General features: G+C 40.9%; 1 long non-coding RNA gene across 1 annotated transcript; it reads right to left on the reverse strand.

Annotated features, from left to right (window-relative positions):
• Window positions 1-1,180: 1,180 nt before the first annotated feature.
• LOC124294918 lies at window positions 1,181-27,507 on the reverse strand. Its single transcript, XR_006904812.1, has 3 exons — window positions 27,446-27,507; window positions 22,599-22,762; window positions 1,181-1,821 (listed from the first exon to the last, which is right to left on the reverse strand). It is a non-coding gene; the product is annotated as an uncharacterized LOC124294918 (long non-coding RNA).
• Between the last annotated feature and the right edge of the window lie 362 nt (window positions 27,508-27,869).

The raw sequence follows: 27,869 nt of genomic DNA on the forward strand, positions 1-27,869 counted from the left end.
CTTCTCCCAGACGGCAGTAACCAGTAAATATGCTTTGGAGAAGCTGTGATGCATGTCTCTGCCTTTTAGCCTGATTCGAAATTAATGCGAATCCGAATTCACAGTCACCCTAAAAGGACGAGTCTGGGATGTGCACCCTGACCATACACAGCGTATGTATGTAATACGTTATAGGTACGCACACCGCCTATCGCACACGCATACAGGCACAATGAAGAGGACAGAGAACGAACGTGTTTTCTCCCAGTGACTTTCCCATGACGTACTTATAATCAGATTACCTCGCCCGGCTTGCTGGGCCGATCATCCCCTGCACAACAACCATTTCGTCCTTATTTAACGAAGTGAGCAAAGCACGGACGGGGATACGTCCTTATCCGGAATTCATCTCTAGCTGAATTAAAACCGCAACAGTGCTTTCAGAGACACATCCGATGGCACATTAATGAATTTGTAGAAATTCAAAGTTACTCTCGATTATCACTGACCAAACATTAATTCGCATTGTGCTTTAATTGAAGAGGCCGACGAAGAAAGTGTTGGATTTAGACAAATTCTGAAAAAGAGACTCCAAAAATTGTAGCGAAAGTCAATCGAGTTAAATCGATGGAAAACCACATCTTTCCAACATGGAATAAATTTCAAAAACCTCTAATCGCAACTGAAAGAACCGAATGTCAATAATTTTAGAGCAGTTGCACTTTTGCATCAGTTTTTAAATCCCGAAAATGTGCTGTTCAACGAATTTCAATTGAGTGTAGCTAATTGTGTTCATCAAAAGTCCGTACAAGTCGTTTACGTTCAATCCTTGGTTGGCTCTTTGGTTAAACACAAAAACGTTGAATGTAAAATCATTTTGTCTCATAATCGTGAAACTTATATTTCATTTTAAAACATATCAACATTATCGAAAATTTACTTCAGGCAATGTGTTTCTACATGGTTTTTTAACCATCTACAGAAAAGAGACGAGTCCTCCATAAAAATTATAGACATACAATTCAGTCGTGGTGTCAACAAAACAGACCAACCTAGAACCATCAACAGTATAGAACTTACTTATTTCTTCATTAGAATTTCTAATAAAGATTCGCAAATGTAAGTGAAAAAATTAACCCGATCAACTTTAGTATCGGCATTCTTTTATTGCATTACTTTTTTCCTCAACCCTTAATCTTTCGACGTTTTTTTTTTTTTTTTTTTTTAAATTGTTTTTATAGGTTATAAAAATCTCACTCACATCGTACACAGAGCCGGATGTTGAACGTGAAACGTGAAAACCAAAATCGCTTCTCTCCGAGCTACGCAGTTACGTGTTACATGTATACACGGTTGGAAAATTCGTCGAATACCGAAATGAAAATGATTCGTGTGGAATGAATCTAACGAGGCCTGACTCCTCTGGGAACTATAGAAGAGACAAGAGAGAAACAGAGGACAACGTGAGGGGGGTGGAGGGAGGGGGGAGCCTCTCGTATTTAATTTCCAGTCACGGTGATTACAATTTCGAGTTGCCGTGTGCGTGGAAGTGAGACGGCGGTGGGAGATTTCGAGATAAAGGTCTATTCCACACGACTGGCTGTCGCATTTGCTCGCGTGTCGTTGTCCCTCCACCTCCTGCAGCTACCCACCCGCCTGGTGTCACTCAATTCTCGCCACCCTTGTAGTATGCCGTGGTAAAATTCTGGAAGTGGTCCATCCATCCAAACCGTAATTATGCAACTGACACCGGCGTTGCACGCGCCCTTAGGCTTCGACTTTGGGGTGCAGGCGCCTGATCGGCCTCGATGCTCGAGTGTCATCGATGATACGGTCCTGTCTCTGTAATCCAGATGAAGGATTTTACTTGAAAAAATAAATACCGTATTGGTGATGTGCACCTTGCGTGTCCAGTGGAGGATACGGACTCTTTGTTCCCAAAGGACTTGCACCGTACTCTCATTAATTAGCACGAAAAAATTTTGCGAATCAGGAAATTCCAGAAGGTTAAAAGTTGAATTCGATTTGTACCATTCCAATTGAAAATGATCTGTTGGCCTCTGCTTTGTTGCTCTGTTTCTGGAGATCCATAAAAAATTAGATCAACATGAATCTGTAGGCGAAGATTTGTAATAAACACTCTAATTGTTGTTGTTATTATATTAGCGGTTTGTTGGCGCATGTCTTTTGTGCATAACTGAAAACTGTCTCTTTCTTCTTCGTTTAAGGGTGGCATCGTTTTCGAAGACCCTAAGGAATCATGTTTTTCGCCTTCTCTGTATTCTAAAGCAAATTACAGTAAACGGTAAAGTCTCTGCAATAAATTGTACGAGAACACCATGAAAGATCGAACGGCATAATGGAAATAATCTCGATACCATTTAACCACGACTTACAATTTCCCGTATAACGGTATCTCTTCCACGCTCCTGACGGATAAATATTTTTAGTTCCTTGAGAAGGATTCTCTCATAGTTTATGGCAGAAACGTCGCCGCGTCGGTAAGAAAAAATCCAAAGGCAGAACGAGTCGAAGCGAACAATGCTGATTCACTTAATGTATATTTGGGCGAAATTCGAGCAGGGTTTGAAAGCGAGGGATTAATTAATTTCTGGCTGCAGTCGGTCGACTCGGGCACCTGGCTGGCTGCGATTAGATCAGTCGAAGTGCAGTTTCCCACATAAAGGATGAAAAGAGCAGGAGACACGGCCGGAGCTAATCCCGAGTATGCCTTGAAACTAACGTAACGGGATCGGAGGCGTGAAATCCTAATAAACGAGCAGTTGCCCCGGGGTTTGATGGCCCCGATGCAACGCGGGGATGTTTGTTGCACTCGCACGCAACGCGTTTCGGCTCCGCTTACGTGCGATTGGCTCGCCTATCTTGCGGACGCATCTTGATGCATTTAGCGGGGAAAACGCATTTATACACCCACGTCCAGGGGGCCGAGAACGTGCGGAGCGCAGATAGCGACGCCACGCACTGCCGAAAAAATTATACTCCCTTTTTCTCTTTCCTTCTTCTTTCGTTTTTTTTTTCTTTTTTTTTTACATCCGTCGATGGAAAGGATGAAGGGATGCAGAGCTGAGGTTGAGCGGCCGCTTCGGTCAGTGACCAAGGTAAGCGGGTGTACCGATTATTCACGCTTTTATGTTTAAAAATTATAAATTTACGGCACAAATTGTGAATTTTTGAATGACTAAAGACAATTGCTAGAGGGTTAGACACTAGAGATCTATTTTTTGGTAATTTTGGATCTGAGGATCAAACAGATCCAACAAGAAAAAAGGTCAATAATTGGGACAGGGTCAATAACTGGTACACTTACTTTATTACTTATTTATCCTGCATTTCTACCTATAGTAGAAATTGTACTCTAATTCCTTTGGATCCAACATTGATTTTAAACCTTTTGAAGAAAAATTTTACGTAGGGATTTATTTCGGGAGTTATGGGTAGTATTTCTTTTCGTATTAGTTATTTTCTCGCTTTAATACACTCAGTTTCAAATTTAATTTAGTCTCTTCGGAACCACTGGCGCCTTGGAGGGTCCAAGGGCTTAAGGTGGCAAAAACAGCGAGTGGTTTGAAAAAGAGCAGAAAATTATATATCGTCAATTTACGATGTTTGGAGAAAGGGAATTCTGCAGTTCGCGTAAACATCGAAACATTAATTGCGCTTATGTAAATAGTAAAATAATTGTCAAATATAAACACTAATTGATACAATGTGATTTCAAATTTATTGAAAAGCAGTGGGCACACCTCACGTGTACATTTACACGTAGAGCCAGTAAGCTAGACATAGTTATTATATGTATAATTATGGTGGGTAAGAATTTTCTGAAATTACGTGACTCGGGAAAAAAATTTCATTCTAAGCCCAGCTGTTTTAACGGACCTTTTGGTGCAGTTCCTTGAAAACAGATTAGAAAAAATTGTTTGTCCAAAGCAATTTCATTGAAATTGATTTTCAGTCATGTTCAGCAACGGAATGAAATCGTCGAACAACTTTCATGCAATTCGTCGATGATTTAACAAATCGAGTAATATCTTTGACAAAAATTTGGAGACCTTATACACTGAATGAATTCAACACAATTATTAGATATAGCTGGAATATTTTTCAGGAAAAACCAATTCTTCTTCTCAGTGATTCGTTAAAATATGAAAGTCAGATCGAAATCGAGCATTAATAAAAGTTAAAATAACTGCTCCGACGATCCAAAAATTGAGAATAAACGAGAAAAAAAGAAAGTATACCACAGAACAAACGAACGGCGTATCAAGAGTACGGAAGAATCGCACGTGATCGTTACGTAGTTCGGAATAATTAGTTCCATTGTGCGGGACGAGTGATTCGATCGAGTAGTCACCGTTGGTAGTCACCGAGGATCGGGTGTTCGTAAAGCCGATTCTTCCTTCGCATTGAATCGGCGTAGGTAATTCGATTCTCCTCGTGCCATTTTTGCCCGAATAAGAGCTGCGAGAATGGAAGGAAAGGGAAGGGACGAGGAGATGAGGGGAGGGGAGGGGAGGCACGGGCACTTCCGCTTCCTGGAAAGAAACCCGACGAGCGAGCTGTTACAGGGACGTATACATGCCCGTCGTCGTCAAGGGTGGCCGATTTGATTTCGGGTGCGTTGAATGATAAAAATGACGAAAATCAAATCATTTCCTGCAGACGGCGGCAGGGGGGAGGGGGCCCTACGTCCGTTCGACCCATCGGCACCCGACACCCGGGGGTCCCTCACAATGTAATTGACATGTTTCGTGAATGCCTCCGCTCTTGCGGATACAATTCGTATTAAGCATGCCCGTCGATTGCCGGCGTATAGAAGCCCGACGCTAATTTCCTTAACCAATAAATTCGCCAGCGTTTTCGGATGTGAAACACATCGGGAGGAATATTTTTCTTTTTTTTTTTTTTTTCCCACACGATCCTTGATTTCACTCGTGCTATACGATAATCGATAACTGCACGTAACAATCGCGCTTCGTTCGAGTATAATATCACGAATTTATATAATTAAGGGAAAATGAATGGATGTGAATGCTGCTGTAATTGAAAAAAAAGAGAGAGAGAGAAAGAGAGAGAGGAGGGGATAGTGACGAGAATAAAAAAGAAACGCCTGATTAGACCAGCCGGTCTTCTTGTCAACATTTAACACCCGAGGGTTGATTTGATTTGGTGTATATGGAGTGACGCGGGGTACCGTTTCTATGGTAGCACCAGCGAGCGGTTTGCAGTTCAAAGCGTTGCCCGTGGAGGCGATATATTGGACGGTGAACGACCACAGGCGAAGCCTAGGAAATTGGCTGCAAGACCAATTTGATACGGGATTAATTAATTTGAAATACCGCGAACCGAGAGGCCCTAGATTAGTCGGAGCTCGGTCAAGTCCAACCTGCGGTATAGCAGACGACGCGACGCCGCGACGACCGTATTCGCAGTTTACTGTACCTACTGATTTAATTCAAGTTTAATACCAGACAGCTTGTCTCATTCATATGGATAACCGCGGTTCCGCCGCTGATCTTGGAATCGAAACTTCCAAGGAATTAAGACGGACGAGTTTTCCAATATTTCAGCTTTTTTATTCCAAGCGAATTACCACGTGTTGATTAATTTTTTTTATTGAAATATTACGGACTCCGAAGCTAGGTGGAAATACTTCTTTAGTTACTTTGTAGAATAGAAATTTTTCAAAATCAGCACTAAATTAGTGGCGTTAATGAAGACGCAGGATTTCTCAAGCTTCTTCCAATTCATCGATCATCTGTAATCATTAAACTTTGTATGAGGATCTTTGGATTATCATGATATATCGTAAGTTTCTTGTCATCGGTTGTATCTCAATACGATACGGTCATCAAGGTTTTCCACTCTCGGTAAATACAATCAAGACTCTACTGCCCAAACGGAAGAAACTCAGATGCGACCTTTTTTTGGTAGACACTTGAGCCACGTTACAGTATCAAGAAATCGTATATTTTTACAATAATCTGAGTTCAGACGATCAAGGCTCTTTATCCAAAGAGTTACAAGCTCTTTAACGATTAAAACCTGATTAACTTTTCAATTCCAGGAATAAGGCCAAATTCGTAAGTTGTTTATTTATGTACAGCTATCATTTATTTCTGATGAACAACAAGCTATAAAACTTCCAGATTTTACGAAGCACGATTCCTTTCCAATTTGCCCTACTCAATTTGTCACAATAAACCGTCGTTGATCAGAAGAGAATAATAATCTGACTAGAATAGTATTTACATCTTATTTATCAAAGTTGGGACGATCTTTGACATTTTAGTGAAACTTATTAATTATCGTGATTCAACGATTTTCCATCAAGCCTGTTTCCAGATCCACGTTCGCGTTTCCGGTGCTGACAACCGAGCATATCCAACAGGTATCATCACCGCGAGTACGTAACTGACCCGCGTGTATCGATACACCGTTTCAAGTGAATAAAAAAGCCATAGAAGAATAACACGAGTTTCATCGTCACGTTGCACGACTAAATCCGAATATGGTAAAAGGGAAAATCATCACGACACCAAAGTGTCTGGTACGTGAAATAGGATGCATCCGGTAGCAAGTCGACATTGTTCGATTATGCCTATCTAACCATGAAACTGGATAACAAAAAATGCATAAATTGATCGTTTGTTTAGCTTCTCGAGCAGACGATGCTTAAGAAACGACATCCATCCATCCATCCTCCCTTTTTTCCTTCCTTCCTTCGCGCCTACGATTTGTGTTGTCTGCTGCCGCTAACTGCAGCGAGTATTAGTGGAATCCATGCCGGTCGCAGCGACGTCTAAGGAAGTTATCAGTCCATTGCGATAAAGCACTTCCTATGCAGCGAACTTCCCCTCCACGCTTTTGTCAGTCGACTTTGTTTAAACTCCAGCTCATTAGCAAACCGATATACAAAAACGCCCACGGATAGAACTCGAACCACGTTCTCGGACTGTAATGTCTTATCGCCCCGATATCTTCCGCAAGACGAGCTTTTACGCAATCGAGTGTAATTTGGAAATCGTTTATTGCAAATCCTTGCCACATATTTCTCGTCTTCCTTCTCGTCGAACATACGCTTCAATGTTTTTCCTTAACAGCGCTTTGATTTATCACCGATTTTTGTTTTCAGATCAAAAGTCATTGATCTTCGATATCAAAATCTGTTAGTTTTACCAGATAGTATGGGGGTATCCATTAATCACGTGATGCCTTTATAATCAATTTTAGACCGCCCCTCCCCCTCTTGCCCGTTATCGCGTGATTTTTCTCGCCGATCGACTACTCGCGTGCATGGGTTAAAAATGTGACAAAACCAATAAAAATCTCTAAATATACTCGGTGTTTTTAGAAAAACTGCACCAAATAATACACGTGATATTTCCCGAGACCCCTCCCTCCCCCCGTGTGACCATTCGTGATATTTTCAAGTACCCCTCCTCTGAGTCTCGCGTGATTAATGGATGCCCACTATACAAGAAACGAAAGATATCAGCTGAGATTAACTATAGGTATGTAAGTACATAAAGTATTTTCTGCACCAGCATTATATCTAACGGTATAAATGAAACTTTGCCCTGTTCATTACCGCTTTACATATGTTATATATCACGCATATGTATATATATATATATGCATGACTAATGCTTGTTAAAGGATGATTGCGTAATAAAATAACAGATAATCTGTATTGCACGGCCGCGTAAGAGCGTTAACACTTTATTTTTCCGTCGCCTCGCCTCCTCCTTTTCTCTATATAAGTAACAAACAACTGCGCAGACGAGTCGTAAAGCGGATAAGGAATACCGACAGACGGACCGATGCTGAAACCGTAACACGGGAGGCCTGTTCGTTAAGGGTCTGGTCAGATAACGGATATCGTTAGTCGCGGGCCGTCCAGTTCCTGCGAGCTGCGTGAACGCGCCCACGGATAAACAGACACACGCGAAAGCTCGTCTTGAACCACCGAAATGGGATGTCTCAAAGCGTGGGTCAAAGCTCCGAATAGTCAAATTACGAACTGATCAAAATTCCAAGTGATCAAGTTTCGAATCGGTCGAAACTTCGAATGGTCGGAAGACACTAACGATGAAAATCCCGTACGGTGAAAATTCGGGATCGTTAAAATTCCGAATGGTAAGATTTGCTGTTGATAAAAATTTCAAACAGTCAATAGGTACGAATAGTCGTATTTTCTACGTACTGAGAGAAATTTTTAGTTCCGATTACCGCTCAGTCCTTAACTATTTTTATCTTTTACCACAATCGAAAAATATAGTTCTAGGTAGAAAATGAATATTAGTTTTCTAGCTGTTACCGGAAAGTCGAGTATCCGTTACTATTCTTTCTCATTACGATCACTGTTACTATATTTTCTTGTAATTGTTGCGAAAATTTAATGCTTGTGCAACAACAAATCGATGTTAAAACCTTATTTAACTAAAAAAAGCAGAGTAAACCGAACAAACTGATTTTGCATTGCAATTACCAAAAAAGGATCGACAATAGCGCAAAATGGTTACATGTACCTCGATTTTCGTAATTCCAAGAATATTCAAACAGTTTTTTCAACGATACCTGTTTTACTAAATTTTTCTAGTTATTATGACAATTGAAATGTTTCTCTGTGCAAAGAGTAAAAACTCCAAGTGCTCGAAAGACTCCGAATGGACAAAATACTAAACGGTCAACGCACCGCATAGTCGAAATTCTAAGTACCTGGTAAACACTCGGAAAGATCCGAATTTTAAACGGTCGAACTTCCAAATTACCAAGACTCCGAACGGTTAAAATTCTAGATGATCGAATTTCAAAACGGTGAAACTCCAAACGAGCAACGTCCGAATACTCGAAATTCTGGACAATCGGAATTCCGTCTGGCTCAAAAAATCAGATTCAATGTTAAAAATTCTGAAATACACCAAAATCAGCGTTAAAGTGTATCATCGAAGAAATTCGACAAGAAATTAGCTCGATCCCTGGTTATACATATATACCGACCATAATTTTTGATCCCACAAAATTTCGATACACGTACGACGAAGTCGCTGCGGAACGGCCGTGCGCGATGACGCTTGACCCAGCTGACTCTGCGTCGCAATTACACCCTCCGCCCCTTTTCCCTAATTACTTCTCCACCCGACGGCACGACGGTTAATTAATTTCTACCTCATTAACAGCATAGTCCTTATGTGTACCACATGCAACTACCACAACGTGGCCTCGGGGCTCTGGCGCTACCTGCAGGAGCACCCGGCGCTCACTTCGCGCTCTAAACTTCATCGAATCCCATGCACATGCAGTTTCGGTCCTTGTAGTAATCGCAAGCCTTGCTGACCTCCGCGGGAAGTTCGGATAATTTGAGCTTAAGCCCTAATAACGCGCATGCAGTTTGCACAACCTGCATCCTGTGATTCCTTCAGGACCGACCCAAGCGAGCGCCGGAACCTGTAATAATCCTGAATGCCTGGCGGGTTGGTTAGCTTGGTGGAGTATTTTATTTTATTTTATCATTTTTTTTTTTTTTTAGCTTTCAATGTTGCCTGTGAGATATTCCAACAGACACAACAGTGATTCATTACCTAGAAATGATAACCGCGTTCTGCCGTCGCATAGGCGGGAAAGAGAAGCTGAGCTTTATTTACACCTTACAGCTTCTGCGAGTCACAGCGGTGTATACTTGTATTAGATTAAACATGAACGTGGATAAAATATGCGTATAATTAATACGAGTTGATGCGTTATCGCAATTCCTTGAAACAGCAGAGTTGCAACGACGTTGAAATTGGCCCAAGTCACGGAGCTGTGGCGTTAAGCCGACAATGAGAAATGGCGAACGACCTATACATCACTTCCGGTACGGCCATCTTGGACTTTGTGTTCCTCGCGTCACCCGTTATCGGCCGTGTCCGATTTGATTATTTCACCCTCCCTCGCCGCCCGCAACCCGACCGAGTTCGTCTTTGCGGTTGATACGGGCGGTAATTAAACAAGTGTTGTTGTATTTTTCGTATTTACTTTTATCGCGAGCTGTCTAAGCTACTGTCTCGCTGTCTGTCTCCAAAGTAACAAAATCAACCAGGCACCCGAAAGGCTGCCGCGCGGTTTGTTTTAACCGCCCGCGTTTAATTAGAATTCACTTTTAATGCAGGAGGGTTTCAAGCTCGGAAAGAGGGTGTCAAATTGATATCAATCTTTCTACCGGTTCTGCCGCGAACACGAACAAAGCAAGGAAAAATCGTCAAAAAACATGCCTCACTGTGAGCTAGGTAAGCACAAAAAGAACAACGCGGTAAAACATTTATTTTCCATACTCTGAACGATAAAGAATATTAAAAAAAAAAAACTTTCAAAATGTCTCGATCCCAGATCACACGCTCCCTAAAAAACATTTTATTCCCGACTCAATGGTAACGTTAACTTTTTTTAACCTGAAAAGCGGGACGAAAATATCATATTATTCCCTCTTAACGGATTTGCGGTAAATAAGAGGTCATTAACCTTCGACTTTATTCCCTTATTACATAATGTTTCAACTATTTCATTGTACGACGCATATAACTTAACCGCAAAAATCACGACTGCAAAAATTGCGTGCCACCCGTGCAAGTACTTTATACCGGTATTAAAACCACCCTAAAAATTGATCGAAGACAGACTGCAGGGTCGAATCGTTAAATTGCGGATTGCGGGTGGACAGCGCGTCGACCCGATTGCTTTATGCGATTTGAATCGTGGCAAACGCGATTAGCCAATCAGCGCAGAGCGCTCTGGACGCGGTGTTACCATAAACTGCGTTACTTCAATTGGGCGTAGAACGGGCATTTACCCGTAACCAAATTATACTCGCTGTATGCATACGCGCACGGACGGCATTGGGGTGTCCGAAGGGGAAAGGGGGGGCAAGAGGAAGGATGAGCCCGGTTCTCCGCACTGTGGGAAGCAAAAACCCCCGTAGCGATTCAAAAGAGAATACGAGCGTACCCTGCAGGCACCCCATACGCCCCATAGAGAATCAGTGACGCGAAACTCTGGCGCTCCGCGTTCGTTTGTCATTTAATCAAAATGATCATTCGGCCTGCTCCCGACACTGCCCGCTACATTTACGCACGCCGCTTCCTACACTCTGTCCTGGAGCACGCGTTAGTCGTTACCTCAATTTCGACAACGAACCTCGGCTCTATCCCGTCGTTCGTCATTTCGATAAGCTGCGCGATCCATTTACTTTCATTTTTTTGCAATTTTTTTCACATGTACACGGTACGACTACATGGCGTCCAACGAGTTGCTGTTTGCAATAAAAGAGGAAGGATCGAGAGAGAGAGAGAGAGAGAGAGAGAGAGAGAGAGAGAGAGAGAGAGAAAGTGGATACGGCGAGGCGAGTTTTTCGCTAAATTAATTAGACGCAATTAAGAACGCTTTTTTCTGAGAATAGAATTTCACCCCCCTCCCCGCCTTCGTATAATACTATATATATATTGTGACTCGCTTTGCCGCTCACCGCTAAGAGGGTTTGCTTGTATCCCAGGAGATGCGCATGCGTCATCCGATTAAAATTACTAATTGGTTAATTAACTTAAAGGACAACTCTCCGCCGGCTAAGTAAGTTGACCGGATGATTATGACGCATCGTTCGCCGCGGCGTCTTACGGATATGACGGAAAATTCGTTCGCTTATACGACATTCTTAAATCATACACCGTATGATAAAAGAATCAAAAACAAATTCTTTGTCAGGATCAATATAACGCGTAATCAAATTCACGGACTAACAGTCACAATATTTTTTTTCTTTTTTATTACAATTTTTTTCGATAAATATAAATGAGAGAAGAAACGAGTCGATTATCTTCGACGTATTCGCTTTCCGTGTACTTCACTTGCGGATAATTTGACCATGCGATACGTAAAAAATGGGTAGTAATTGAAATTTTTCACCCTTATCTGATTCAAAACAACTAGAATTTGACGAATTTTTAAGAAAACTGGTTCAACCACGTTCCGAAAACTGTTTCGACTTCACGTCCGTTTATCGGTACCCACCTAAGCTTCTGCAGAGAAATATAGAACTGACAAATTGACACCCAAACTCTCATGATCTCTTACCCAAGTAAACTCGTGTGCACTGAACTCAGATGTTCTTCGCGTGGAAGTAAAGACGGCTAATACCGATTGCCTCGAAAAAGGAACCGCATCCTGCTCTTCTTCCAAGTCATCGCTTAAACTCCGAGCCTCGCAAAATGCCATGTAAAGTGGATAAGACGAGACTGTTCAAAGTAAATTTCCGTGTAAATCGAAACCTGGCACCCCACATTACCAGAAAGAGCAAGAGAGCCGGGCGTCGAAAAGGAGGTATACCTTGGGGCTGTATCGGTTCACTCAAGGGTGCGTCGCGGTGGATGAGGAGGGAGGCTCTGGGTAGCCGGCGGACTTGGACGCATCATTTACAATACTTTAACGATGATACATTGCCGCTGGTGGCCGCAATAATGCCACCTTAGAACGAAACGTCTCGAATCCAACCCGCAGCCCCGCAGCTCATTGTCAGCCCAGACCAGACCAAACCAACAACAGTCTACCGAGCACTGGGTGGGCCGGACTTTCTCGGTGAAAAATATCACCAGGCCACGCCGCTCGGCCCTCTCCGCGTCATCTCGTTAACCAGAGCCCGTAGTATTATCTCCCAGCAAAGGGTTGACCACGGCTGATGAATGTCAACAAAGTCAAGACTCGCTCTAAAATCGCTCCAATTCAAACAAGTTACCCTTTCAAACGCATGGATTCACACGATTTCAAATCATTGCACACCGTCTGAAGTGAGGATGAATTGTAGTGAATTCCAGCGAGTAGATAATACTTAAAATGACCTGACTCGAGTGGCATTAAATTTATATTTAAAGAACTTGCAACCACGTGTACACTTCGCTTACCTGTTCGTAGTTGATCTCTTGCATCTGACGTTTTTAAATAAAACTTCAACGAAGTATGGAGGGTATTATTTTGAAATATCTTTGTACTCTTAGCGTCACTGACTTTCGAGAGCGTTGCTTTTTACATCGTCAACATTCCTTTACGATTGGATTCACAAGCTGGATGCAAGATCAATTCTCATTTCTGATTCCAGCGTATAACGGAGCGAGTTTTGAGCTTGGTTGCGAGCAAATTCTGCTACTCATCATCCTTGACAGCGGAGTGGTGCAATGTGAGTATTTTTCCGACCCACTCGTTGGGTCTGGAAGACAAGAGGGAGGTGACTATTTTTTTAGATTATTCGCGAGCACCGACTCTTGCGCTACTCTCGAGTCACCAGAGTCCGGGGTCCAGGGTGACGACGGAACGGTGAGTTAAGGAACACGAGAAAGCACTCCTAGGATTCCCACCTTGCGAACAAGGCTGAGAGACCCCGTGACCGGACTGTCCGCCCGATCTCCTGACGTACACCACGGACGCTTTTAGAGATAATACATTAATTTTCTATTGTCGCCAGGAATCGTATCCACCGAGAAATCAATTCGCCAACGACGTCACGGCAGGTGGGACACGTAAGTGGAACAAAACTCTGCGACAATGGACAAAAGATTGGTTATATCGTATCATTAAACGTGTCCTACGCACGTCGCAAATTTTTTTAAGCAATAAATAATCCGAACACCCGGTATTGGATGTGGTTTGAAAAACGTTGGAACGGTCAGACAGGCGATCTCTGGTTCCAAATTGTGCGGGCATATCGGCTGGACGTCTCACGGTTCGTATGATGAATTAGCCTCATCAGGTACACAGGGGATCCGGTCTGTTGGATTCCGTGATTCATAAATCCACAATTAAGCCGTGACAACCTGATCTCTGGTGGCTAATGTGTATTTAGGACGGTGTCGTACGAGGCGAAACATCCGTCGGGCGGGCGGATAGACAGCGGCAGAGAGTTGGTGAGATGGACAGGATTAGCGCGTGTGGATAAAATGGGAGAAGGGTAATGGACGCAACACGATTCGGTGAAATGAGGGCGTCCTGCCCGTATGCAATTTGCATCGAGGCGAGAACTTACGGCGCAAAAGAGCTGCCGACACGGTTGCCTCTTGATTGGAATATTTCTTCAGACCCTCATATAATTCCCGGATCACTGATTAAGTACTCGGTAACCGATGCGGGTCGACCAGTCTGAACCAAGCCTGACCTTTCCCAATTCAACCATGCTGCACACTCGTGCCCAAAGGGCTAAATGTAACCGTAAACGATATAGATTGAATGGCGGAGAGTGAGAATCATTCAAGCGTCACGTAATGGGCAGTAACCGACTTCTGGAATGTACGTCACGCCAACCCCCCATCTTGACAAAATCGATCTTTTCAAAGGCTGTTAGTTGGTAAATCGTTAACAAAGATACGTAACCGAAAATGTGACGTTGGTAAATATTTGAAAATCGAGATGTTCACGTCTTCGGTCATTGCGTTATTTCATTGCGTGAAATATTCAGATCAATGACGTCTTGAATCAAAAAATTGGGTGCTAAAAAAAATAGGATTTTCTGAATAACATCGGAAACAAGTAAGAACGGAGAATTGAAGAGATTTGACGGTATTGATGAACATATCAAATGTGGATATTTAAATTCGTTTCCAAAATCGTAAATCTGTTCACGAGGATTTACCATTGATAATGCACGATTTACAAACATTTATCAACGATTCCCTAGCCAGTCGAAACTCAAATGGAAGAAGATTTCAAGATTTAAATTTGGCAGTAGGATTTTCGAAATTTTATTCGTCGACGATGATTTTTTTTTTAGTTTACAAATGTTTACCTACGATTCTGAAAAAAATGCATGATTTCCTGATCATTTGTCTTGAAAACTTGAGAAAATCTCGAGTTTGAAGTATTTATCAACGTCACATTTTTGGTTACGAATTTTTACCAACAATTTACTAACTTACAGTTCTTGAAAGGATCGATTTTGTCAAGATGGGAAGCTGGCGTAACGTACATACTTCTGTGTTAGCTAATTTTCATTGACGCTATAAACCATTCGGCAAAGTCTTTATACATTATCACTTTCATCGCGAAAAAACTTGTCAACAAATATAGTTCCGCAATGGTTCTTATAATTTATGGTTATTCCAAGCTTGATCCATCACAGTTGTGTCGATATCGTTTTTGTAGACAGCCATGCACTGAGAGAAATTTTTGTTATTAACTATTTTCATTTTTTACCACAATCGAAAAATATAGTTCTAGGTAAAAAATGAAAATTAGTTTTCTAGCTGTTACCGGAAAGTCTAGTATCCGTTACTATTCTTTCTCATTAAGATCACTCTTACTATATTTTCTTGCAAAAATATTCAAACAGTTTTTTTAACGATACCAGTTTTACTCAATTTTTCTCTTACTACGACAAATGAAATTTTTCTCAGTGTGTGTATGAATCTTGATACCATATTTGATCCTAATGCTCGATACAGATTCCCATAGCCCAGCAACCACATTTACATCAACTAATTGCAAGTGAAATCGTTTATACACTGTGTATTGCCGAGTAATTTCAACAAGAAAAAATATTCAGTAACCGTGACCGTAATACATTTCTGTATTAGTCAGAATACCTTTAAAAACTGGAATGAAATTATCCACTCAAAAAAAATGGAAGCATAAAACGACGTTAACGGAGAGGACAAAATTAGGCACGTGTAGTCGCGTACAAAGGCGTATTCGTTTCTTATCCCACGGCAGCGAAAGTCCTGACGCTATTAATTAGTCGCTTCCGTTCCAGGCGATAGCTCGCGATCGTTGCCAGTTTGACTGTACGTACTCTACAATCTCATCTTGTTCGCACGCTGATATACGCGAATCTTTGACACGGGTAAGTGCGTGCCAGAAAATCTCGCGCCGTTGCGTTGATCGTAAATCGGTGAGGCACCTGTTGTGAAATCAGAAGAAAAAGAAACGGGGAAAAAGGAATCGCGCAGGTCGGTAGCGGAGAAAACGCACGAACGGTTTCCGCAGCGAAAAAGCCGGCTATGGACACCTGATATAGGGGAGTCATGGATCTCATGCACCAGAGTTTCAAACTAAATGAACTAAGGCGACGCATATGTCGAGGTTAGACGTAATTAGAACGTTAATTACGATCCCCGAAATTACGACGTATCCTTAGCATACATAACGTAACGCAGCAACCGAGCAGCTCTTCGCACGCTTGTGATTGGATATTATCGTCATTTTCAAATTCTGGTCACACGATGTCATCTGAACCAGTGATAATATAGATCAAGTATTTCCGAAGATCAGACAGGAGGAATCAGGCGGAAAGTAATTTTTTTTTCTTTTTTCCTAATGTCATAGAGATTGTTTAGTTAATGTCAGAAATTGCACAAATTTTTATATCCCACCTGATAATATCGAGTAGTTACACTATTTAAAAAAAAAAAAAGACCACTTTCATCAACTGTGAAATAGAAAAATTGTACGCAAAATATTTTGGTGGATGCTTGAGCTGAATTAGGCACAAAACTTAAAAAGCGTCCAAGAATTAACTCTGGCAAAAAGTGTGTCGTGGAAATTTTTATTTATTCACAAGATAGAGGGTTATACGTATCAAAGTTACGATGAAAAGTACAAAAAAACAAAAAAATGAAAGAGAGTTCCAACGTTGATGAAACGGGATTAAACTGAAACGAGTTTCACGAGTTTCTTCCATAATTTCACAACTCCACATTCCTATTCAAAGTAAGGAACACAATGTTAAAGTTTACACGCTTAGTTTGAATTTCTGGATTTCGATCGGGCGTCAGGAGTGCGACTAACCAAAATCCCCCATAGATTATACCAGCTACGTCTCTGCGGCTGTACCGACATAAGCGAGCAATAAAGTATATCCGCTGTTGCGTATCCAGAGGTTCGATGTGTTCCCTTCCCGGGTAACAGGACTCTGTTCTTCGATCGACTGTAAACGAGTTTTATACGCAGGCAAGAGCCTCCGGTGGTTGAATCGTCGACGGGACCAGGGCCGGCATCTGTCGTTAGGCTGCCGGGCATTTTGTCTTATTTGCATAATACCCAATTATTTGCGGTCTGGAGGATTAATTTCACGGAAAATACCGAGGCCGAAACCCCCCGCCATGCGCAACTCCGGTTCCACCATAGGAACGAGTGTATACCACGAGTACGAGCAGCGGCATCAAGGGTAAAAATATACTGAAATTTTTTCCCTTTCAACGAGAAAAACGAAATAACGGAAGAGAAACGAGGAGGAACGAGAGGAAGATTCGAGAATTAAAAAAAAAAAAAAAAAAACAAAAAAAAAAAAACTACAAATTGTCGCTACTTCGCAAGCGATGGTGAACTCTGTAACTATAAGGCACTCTTTATGCCCCGTGAATCTACAAGATCCAACTTTTTACACGTGTATACTTAATTGCGATACGGACAGTCGATTAGCTTATTTAGCCTGAATGATTGTCGTCTTCGATGGCAAAGGAGATATAATAGGAAACATAGGTTTTTGTTGTCAACTTGTCAAGCTGACTCATTCCCGTCTTAAACGAAAAAAGTCGTGCTCTATGCGTGAATATATATTCGAATACATCCCACGTGGAAGAACGTGCAAAGTCGAATAATTGGGCCAACGATGTAAATTCCCGTAATAAATTCTACAGCGGTTGATATTTTTCAACTTTTCAATGAAAAGTCAGGACCGTTAAAATTTCCGTCACGTCGTCAATGTCCATACGTGCGTAACGATCTTAGGCTTTACGCAGTCCGGTAATAAACGTATCCTTTGAGTTTTGTACGGGATTTTATTCTCTTTTAGTTATAAACAAGGTACTCGAAACCTTGCAGTGAATAGTGCGAAGGTAAAGTAACAAGTACATATCCAGACTTTACCTTTGTCTACAATCTTGACAGCGAAAAGTATTTTTTATGAGGATTTTTATTTTTTTTACCTTCTTGTTATTGCTTGATGGTGTAGAAAATGAAAGAAATATCTTTTGCTGCGGGAAAGCCAAGAGGTCAGAGACATCTGACGGTGATAGTAACAACCGTTAGTGTTCCGAATCCTCTTTTCAATGAAATAACAGAAACTTGACATTTCCGGATATATTCCGAGGACACTTGATAGATGTGAAAAAATTTGTGTGGTTGCTACGTATCTGTCAACTTTACCTGTTAATACGATTGCACGTAAGAATCAACTTTTAGGAATTGGAACGACACGAAAATAATTTCCAACTTAACAGCTGAGTGTAATCGGTGTTGTGTTCATGTATACTTGAAACGCAACGACTGCACCGGTGAAAATAAATAATATTCGATGGACTCGACACCGAGGACTCGTGTTCAACGCAAATGTAATTTAATCCCCGCAAAATTCACCTCACGTTACGCGTGAGGTGACAATTTCACAACCTGATGACAATGCGTTGAATTGGACCCGAGGCTACACCGAGGAATAATAATTTTCGCGAAATACATTCCTACCTCTGCGTATATCTACGTACGAATGTAAATGCCTACTCGCATTATTTGTTGTATAAAATTTGCGTTCACCACCTTCGAACAACTCGCTACACGCGCCGCGAGTAACCCAAAACCGAATCAAATAAAGTCGCAAAGCCCGCTCGACGTGAGCGTGGAAAAATAACTCGAAGCAATGTGACTAGCAAAAAATGGGGAGAAAACGCATCGAGAGGAATAAACGAATCGAGCCCGAAAGCCGGGTAAGAAGTTTAATTACAATAGATTAATTAAGTCCTTTTTATCCACCGTCCCCGTTGATTAACTAATTGTGGTTTCGCAATTTAATGCTTCGACAAGTTTAAGAACTGTATAAACCGGCGCAACGCCTGATCAATGTTTTCTTTAAAACCAGTTCACATCCGGATTGGATGTAAAATGTGTCATTCGTTTTTGTCCTCAATTCTTGATATTATCATTATCATCGTGCATCGACCGCGTTGATACTTACGTCTTTTGATTGTACGTACAAATCAGTCTTTCAACATTAAATTAGATTGAAAAAACAAAGGTTGAACAATAATCTAATAGAGAAACTACAATTCCAGCTCTCGAATTCACGATTTTTTAAACATTTTCCGTACAATTGATTTGATAAAACTCAGCCTTTAAACTCTTAATTCTACCGAACTGTACGTCCAAATATCTTTAAATTTTGAATTTTTTTTCGAGTAATTGACGATAGATTGATTTCACAGAATTCGGCCTTCTAACTCTTAATTCTACCGTTTCTTCTCAGTTTTGATTATTTGTGCGACGAAGTGTACATCCGAAGATCTTTAAACCGCAAGGGTAAACACGTTCAACTTTAACTTCACGCATGCAGCGATCAATTTCCTGGCAGCCTCCGAATACCTACTCTAGTTTAATTATCTTTCGGTGGTTATATCACCGGCACAAGAAGACAAACACCTCTCACCCGCCGCAACTGTCGAGAAAAAGGGGAATCAACGTTCGTCGATGACTTCGTACAAAAAAATCCACACCGAGCTCTCGATGTCCATCGGGCGTGTAATGATCAATACGCATAGTTAAGACTGTCGCCTATACACGAAATCGATCTTTTTACCTCGGTGCCGAACGCCAATTTCATGGAAAATAAAGCCGTCTTATTCGTCGCCACGAAAGAGTTGCGCTTTTTGCATTTCAGCTGTGTATAATAACTCGAGTATACAATTTAAGGTGGTGCAGCAGTCCTACCTTTACCGACTGAGCGAACTCGCCCTTTTTCTTCGTATATTAAGTAAACCTACAAATGGACGAAAAGGGTTAAAATTTCGAGGGTGCATCGCACTTTTATACCGGAATTCAGAAAAGTTACTCATGGGTGAGCCTGCTCGGTCGGTAAAGATAGACCTGCCGCATGACGTCAACGCTAGTTTCAAAAGAACTCACTTCGCTGCAGATTATCCGGGGATAAATCAGGCGAGATAGTTTAATTTTTTCAAACTCTATTCGCCTCAAATTTTCAAAATTATTAGTTTTTTGATAGATTGAGATTCATTCATTATGCACAGATAATAAACATGTTCAAATTGTCGTATTTGCCACGAACTCTGAACAGAAGTACATAATTACGATGAAAATTCTGTCCCACCGATCGATCGGCGCTCAGTTTACACGCTTATAATATCGTAATCGGAGAAAAAAGTCTCCGTTCGTTGTCGGCTGATCTGTATAAGCTGTCCGAGTCAATAACGGGGCCAAAAAGGGTGAGATTTTTCAAACCCGAATACGTAATCGCTGGGAATAATGAATCAAGGACGCATTAGCCAGGCAAGTATCGAAGAAAAAGATAATTACGTATTGTCACACCGCGTTAGGCTTCAGGGAACTAATCAATTATCGACACCAAGTATTGCACAGCTACCTTCGCGTCGAATCTGTACCATGTATTATGAATTTACCTTACACATATACCTACTTACATAATTTAATACGGCGAGAAAACACGAGGAGTTTTCGCAAGCGAGAATTAAAAAATTTCCGCCATTTTATCGTTGATGCCTGCGTAACAAGTTACGTTTTGGGCAATCACTGCGGTGGAAATTTTTTTCACCCTTTTTCCACTCGCCAGTCGCCGTTGTTCTCTCATTAAAATCAACCGATTGCTGAAGATCTAGAAAAATGTTTAGAAAGTCTGCTGATCGGTATCTGGTTCATACTTATATATATATATATATATATTCATATATTCAATATATTCATATTATACATCGATCTTTTTACTTATCATAATCTCATTCAACATTTTCAAGTACGTCTTCAAATTCAAAGGAAAAGAAGAATTAAAAGAATTTGTTCGAACACGAATAAACTTGTCGGTAAATTCATTTGGTGGAATAAAATTTGAGTCAATATTTGATAAATTTCTATACAATCCAATAAAACTTACTCCTTAACCCCAATTGCAATCGTATTCAAGTAAAATTTGTTTCTTTCAAGTAGCCAAAAGTGTTGAAAAAATATTACTTCTGATTTCCTGTTAAATTTAACACACATTCCGGACTTGAAAGACATGAATATAAAATTTACAGAGTATAACAAGCAATTCCGACAGCTTTAGAGTAAAAAGATGAGGTATCGAATGCGTAATAACAGAAAAACCAATCGGTAAATGGGACAATTTAAAATAACAAAATTCCAATAAGTTTGATTGCATTCGTTTATCGTATCTGAATCTATTAAATTTCAGGAGATGCTTGATAACGTTACTACAGTTCGGCGAAAGCGAGGCTGCGAGCAATTACTCTCTCCCATAAAAAAAAAAAAAAAATACTTAACGAAGCCTAGGGTGCGATCGGTTTAATCCTGCGAAACTGCCATATGTCGCGCCGGTTGAAAATTTACTCGGAACAAAGCTAACGTCTGGCCAGGTTACCAAAGAGAATGAATAATATTAATCCGCATAAACAAACAGCCGAGGATATTTACATATCTGTAATTGTGAGGGCCCATATTTACAGTGGGTGGGGGATGATGGTGAGAGGGGGGATGGAACAGATACTCGCCCCCACGCCACGGCATTACTAACTTGGCCAAATCTAACCAGACGAATACACCCCGAGATCCTAAACCCTCCATAATGGGAGACCGGTATATAAACATGCTGGAAATCATTATTTGTTCGCTGACTTAACACTGGGATGTCCGAAACTCCGTGTAGCGACCCTTTCGAATTGAAAGTAAAAAAAAATAATAATGTAAATTTAAAAAAAAAACACCACCTTTGCCCGCTGTAATAAAGCAGCTAAGTGAAATCGCTTTTTTTTCTCTGTTAACATTTGTTTCTCGTCGTTTAATATTGCGTCGTATTTTTAAAATAATTATCGCGGAACGTGAGATTCGCTAGAAAAAAAAACTCAACCCCTTGAATTGTAACAAAGATAATATGTGTTTTTCTTTCATTCTTGTCCAATTTTTAAGCGGTACGTATTAATTGAATCTCGAAAAACACTTGCCGTCTGATTCTACAGCTTTGACATGCAAAAGTTACTTGTAATTGTACATGTTACAGGCACAAGAATCGGACCAAAATTCCACCACAGTTTTTAAACAGCATGTGATATAATTGAAGAAAAACCGAACTAAAAGACTTACCCTAAAACGATACATCAATTTCTGAAATCCGAATCGTCTTTGAATTGACGAGCAAATACTTTCACCTTCGCATTAACTGTGATTTAGTTTTAGTGACTGTCAGTTTTGTTTCGGGTTCAGGACAAATATCTTTACCATTATCGTTACACGAGTTGAATTTTTCAACTCGAATAATCTAATCATTTCTTCAATCCCCGTTCTACATTTCACGTACAATAAGATATTTGTGCCGATCTATTAATTAGAATTGGAGAATGGCCTAAATTAGGGATGTGAAGAAAAGCATCGGGAAATCTGAAGACTCGTTCTACGCTATTTCGCTTCCTCGAAAGGTCTTCGTCTGAGATGAGATCGAGTGTATAACGAAGGCGAATGACTGGCAAAGTAGATTTTCGAAATACGCGAGTGCCGATTGGCAGGCGCTGCCTATTCCCGGGAAATTTATCGCCGTCGCTTTCCAACCTAGGTATAATATTTTTCCATCTTACCGTCATGGCGAACGGGCCAATATTTATTCGCCGTAAGTAATTTGTTTTTCCCATTCGACGGATGGAGGAGCGCCGGCACCGTCTTCCAAGTCTGGGTTCTTATTTCCGGTTCCGCTGCCCTCTGTAACAGCGTTACCGCGCCAGATACCTCAGCCTTAGCCAATCTGTAATAAAAAGCACTTCAAGCATGTAAAAAGCGCAACGAAATCAGACAACAAGATCTACACTCTACCTTCTACCTTCTCTCCTATTACACTACTCGCGGTACAAAGAAAAACCATTACAAATTACCGCATATTTGTTAATCGAGTGATGAATAAAATATTGGATCCCTGATCGGTCGATGAAGCTTGAAAGCTTCGAAAAATCGCGACCGCGAATTAGCCAAACAATTCAAAAGCACCGTAAAATTTTTCAAACTCGTGGCGTAAGATGGTGATAAAATTTGCAAAAATCGTACATCGATAAGCGGTTGTGTAAGATCGCGTACCGAATACCGGCGAGCTCCGCAGATTCCTATACGGGCAGATTCAACCAAATTGCCGAGGGCTGTCCAGGGAGCAGTAACGCAATCTATCCTGAAGTTTAGCTCAAGAGATACCCCATGGGATATTTTGCCTAGTGATCCATTGCTGAACTTTAGCGTTAGTTCGGAACAAGACCGTTCGCAAAAGTTAGACAGTACCAACCAACGAACCAACACGCGACGGCGGTCTTCCAGGATCGCCGTTACATTTCTGAGCTCGGACTGCATCCAGGTTTGCAACTAGCCGGTGAAAATAGTTCCCCGAGGTGTTCGTATCTCACCGAAACGTTACTCATCCGGACGAGTTGTTTCGCAGGGATGAATTAATTATATTCACGGCTCGGGGATTTTTTCGGACTACGGGCGAACCGACGTTGTCTGAACTTGTTCCGAGATTGAAAGATCGAATCGCTGCCTCGCCGCCCCCCGCAAATGAAACGACGAAGCGCCATTAAACTCGGCTCCGGTTTATCGCACGTATGAAATCTGGCCTCAGCTTTTATACCGGATAGCTAAGGTACGAGGTATTAAGGTGCATTGTACGTATAGTTGTAGACGTAGGCATACACGCAACGCGTATACAAGGTATTTGCGGCGAGCTTCCGCGGGGCGAGTCGTCGTCGTGACACCCTCGTCGCTCGGATCCGAAAGGCTCATAGAAAAGGACTCGCGACTAATGGAGTCAACAAACAAAAGTGAATCGATTTGAAATAATAGCGACGAGGAAGGCGGCGGGAGGGCGCTACGGCGACAAATAAAAGCACTCAGCTTGAGCGGCTTTATCCTTATACAACTGTCAGACGTCTTAACACCTCGACAGGCGCACCTCGGCCAGAGTTCCTCGGGGCGAAACGACGCCGAGTTTGGTAGCCGAGGGTATCTAGGGTGGAAGTAACGCCGAGGAGGAACTGGGCGCTTAGATTCCGGGTTAAAAGCTTTATGGAACTCATTTTCGTTAGCGTTACGAATCGGAGTGTCCTTTTAGATTTCACTCGCGGTCCGTACCGCTCTACACGTATATGTATACGTACACAACTATGTATAATGTATATAATACATTGTGTACGTATGTGCCTATAAATATGTGCAGGAGAGTGTGAGGGAGACGAAGCTTTCGGCTTTCGGATACGCGAAGGAAAGCTCTCGCGAGCAATGCTCGAATCTACGTTATAGGTTGGTCCGAAATAACTCTACGTTTACACAGAGTTCGTATAAAACGTTCGTAAATTGAGAAATGATCCCTGACAGATGATGATAATTCGGTAAATTGCAGTAATGAATTTTTTATTGAAAATTGCACTTTGTTTGAATTTCAGGGATTCTACTTTTCCGATTTACGTGACCTCGAGTCATTTCAAGTACAATATTACATATCGCGTCAACTTTGAACCCGCGGCTACGGTTATTCTAGAAATATTACGCATCGACATACAGCCAAACAAACGGACTGTTTAAATCGTCTAAAAATTTCGTTGGACCGACAGATCTTGAATTGATACAATTAAATATTCATTTCGCCGCCCGTGAACGCGCATTTAGTCGATTCAACGACTTTTTTCTCTCAGTGTAGACACAATTAGAATCTCATTTCCTTGATTGCTAAAATATCGTGTAGTTGAAAGCAATGAATTTCATTTAACCAATTAATTTATGATCGATTTTAATTAAATGTTCCGTTTGACTGACAAATACCGTATTACAATATTTTCCCATCAATTTTGAATTGCAATTAAAACTTATTTCATCAAAGATAATCAATTTTAATTTAATTGTGATACCCTTTTAATGAAAAAATCGGTAGGTATAGGTATCCAGCAGAGAAATTAACGAATTAACGAAAATTACGAGACGTGAGACATCTTTTTTTTTTTATCTATTATTCGTTCACTTGTATCAAGTTCCTATTTTCAGAATCCTATTTAACGTTTAAAAAATTTGATCGAGGCCCTGATAAACGGAATCTAGATGCGAGGGATGGGGGCGTGTTAAAAGTCGGAGAGTTTGGCTCTTTCGTTGTGTCCGGCATTCCGTGGTTGTGAGCAACTTCCTTATACGGCTTACTGACACCCGAGCAACGGAGAAGGGAGCGGCTTCAATCTGTTCTGCCAGTGACACTTGACAAAACGGGTCACTTCCGTTTTAATTAAAGAAAAAAACTCCGGATTGGATCGGAAATTAACCGATCCAATCATCGCTGTGGTAGTATCCACGGGCATAAATGAAGTATACGTACATGTATAATAACAACACGACGCAACGGAACGAAACGATGAGAGAAATTTTTAGTTCCGGTTACCGTTCAGTCCTTGACTATTTTCATTTTTTACCACAATCGAAAAATTTAGTTCTAGGTAGAAAATGAAAATTAGTTTTCTAGCTGTTACCGGAAAGTCGAGTATCCGTTACTATTCTTTCTCATTACGATCACTGTTGCTATATTTCCTTGCAACTGTTGCGAAAATTTAATGCTTGTGCAACGATAAATTGACGTTAAAGCCTTGTTTAACTGAAAAAAGTAGAGTAAACCGAACAAACTGATTTAGCGTTGCAATTACCAAAAAAGGATCCACGACAGCGCAAAATGGTCAGGCGTACCTCGTTTTTCGTAATACCAACAATATTCAAACAGTTTTTTTAACGATGCCTGTTTTACTGAATTTTTCTAGTTACTGTAACAAATGAAATTTTTCTCAGTGTACTCTCAATTTTCGTGTCATACTCGATTGACGAATGGAAGATTATTTAATATTGATCAAATGATGGTGCGGCGTACTTCGTCTCTTATCTTATTTGTAACAAGATTGTGTGAAAGATCGTGCGTGACTAAAGTTTCAATGTTTCTAGTCTCGAAGATTTGCACAGAAAATATATTTGATGAAACATGTTCCGCGATAAAGTAAAAACGATATTCCACGAATCTAAGCAATATTACCGATCGCGTATCTCGTCCTGAAAATGCCTAAAAATGCGTTCTTTGCTTGGCAAAAAATCCGAACGTGATGGCTGCAGTCAGATTCGTGACACAAAAGGAAAAGAAGATCGCGTATTTTGAGGATTACCGTCCAGAGTTTTCCATTACGAATCTCTCGAGAACCACGGCTTGCAACTTTCCCATTATTATGGAAAACTTTTTAATCCGTTATACCGAGAAGCACGATGTGACATGATAGTACAGTTGGAATGTACATTCGACATTGCAATTTTTCGATACTGCTATTTTCTTTTTCTAATCGTTCATAGTTTAAATCCAGAATTTCTCCAAGATTCTGCAGTAGCTTCGGCCGCCATCTTGAATTTATAGGAGAATCAGTTCTTGTTAAATAAGTTACTAATTTTCAATTTTTTACTAAAAATGATCATAACTAAGCCTGTAGGACATTTAATTCTCTACAACTTTGGTATCAACGATTTTTTGTCTACGATCCATATTTTTTTCGACTCAAACCATAAATTCGAGATGGCGGCCGAAGCTACCGCTGAGTCTGGTCGAAATTCTGGATTTAGACTACAAATAAGCCCCCTAACGATTGGAAAAAAATTTCGGTGGATGTTTTTGTTTTTTTTTTTTTTCATTTCTTTGTACTCTACGACTGGGCTAACAAACTAGCTCGAGTAGATTCGAAACACGCGTGTAACGCAGAACGACGCGACTAGCTAAGCGAGTAATAAGGGAATGTCGGAGGCGAGGGTGCCGGGACGGTGGCGAGCGAATTCCGGTTCGGACAAACAATCGGCTAATGATATGTAAATATGGCGTAGCTAATCAACCCGCTGTGCCAACACGGGAGATGAGGGTTGGCGCTCGTGTGAGTTGAAACCGTGATGCATTTATGCTGCCCACACATCCGTCCTTCCCGTACATATTTAATGATTGGACGTTAATTGAGCGTTGTTTGCCAATTTCCCGGCGCCCCAACTCGAGAGCCAGCCGAAAATCTGCAGCCTTGATTTTAATCAATTAACTTTGAAAATTCACCGAAATTACACAATCCATTGATCAGAGACACGCGGTTTAATTAGTCGCGATTTTCATTAGCGCTGCCAAGTTCATGCGGGACATTGATGTTATATACAATTATATGGGAGTAAATTCTGCACTGTGGATAATTTTTTCGCAGGTTTACCCTCGAAGAGGAAATCTCCGTTTCCCCGATTCTTGCTGTCGTTATCTTTTATAGACAATTGAAGTTAAGGGCAACGGACGGTAATCAAACAGCAGAAACGAAAATACGTAGTTGACGCGAAACGTATTGACTCTAAAAAAATCCCAGGAACTACCCTTTCGTTTACGTAAATTTATATCGCGTGATCGCCAACTTACCTGTAATAATTCGGTGTATTCTTTGAAAATTAGATGTAAGCTTCAGAATGGAGATAAGACTTGCATCGCGGCGACAACTGCAATGATTCTCAATTGTTAATTTGTTTTGATCATCCTCGGTGGATAAGATAGAAATTCTATTACCGTTCGACAGATAAATGAATAACGGAATTGAACTGACGTTTAAATCGATGGCGCGCGATTTAAAGTATTTGTGTTATAAAATGTACATATACATTCGGGATTCCCAATTAATATAAACATATATGAACTACATTTGCAAATATTCAACAGTGAAGGAATGATTATACAAATGTCATGTTCATATAAATATACTGACTTAATTTAGCTTGTACCCATGTATACATTCAATATTAGGGTATAAGTAAATATAATTAGAAAAACTGCCCAATACAACGATGCT

The sequence above is a fragment of the Neodiprion lecontei genome, chromosome 6, assembly GCF_021901455.1.
Source record: "Neodiprion lecontei isolate iyNeoLeco1 chromosome 6, iyNeoLeco1.1, whole genome shotgun sequence".
Taxonomy (NCBI): domain Eukaryota; kingdom Metazoa; phylum Arthropoda; class Insecta; order Hymenoptera; family Diprionidae; genus Neodiprion; species Neodiprion lecontei.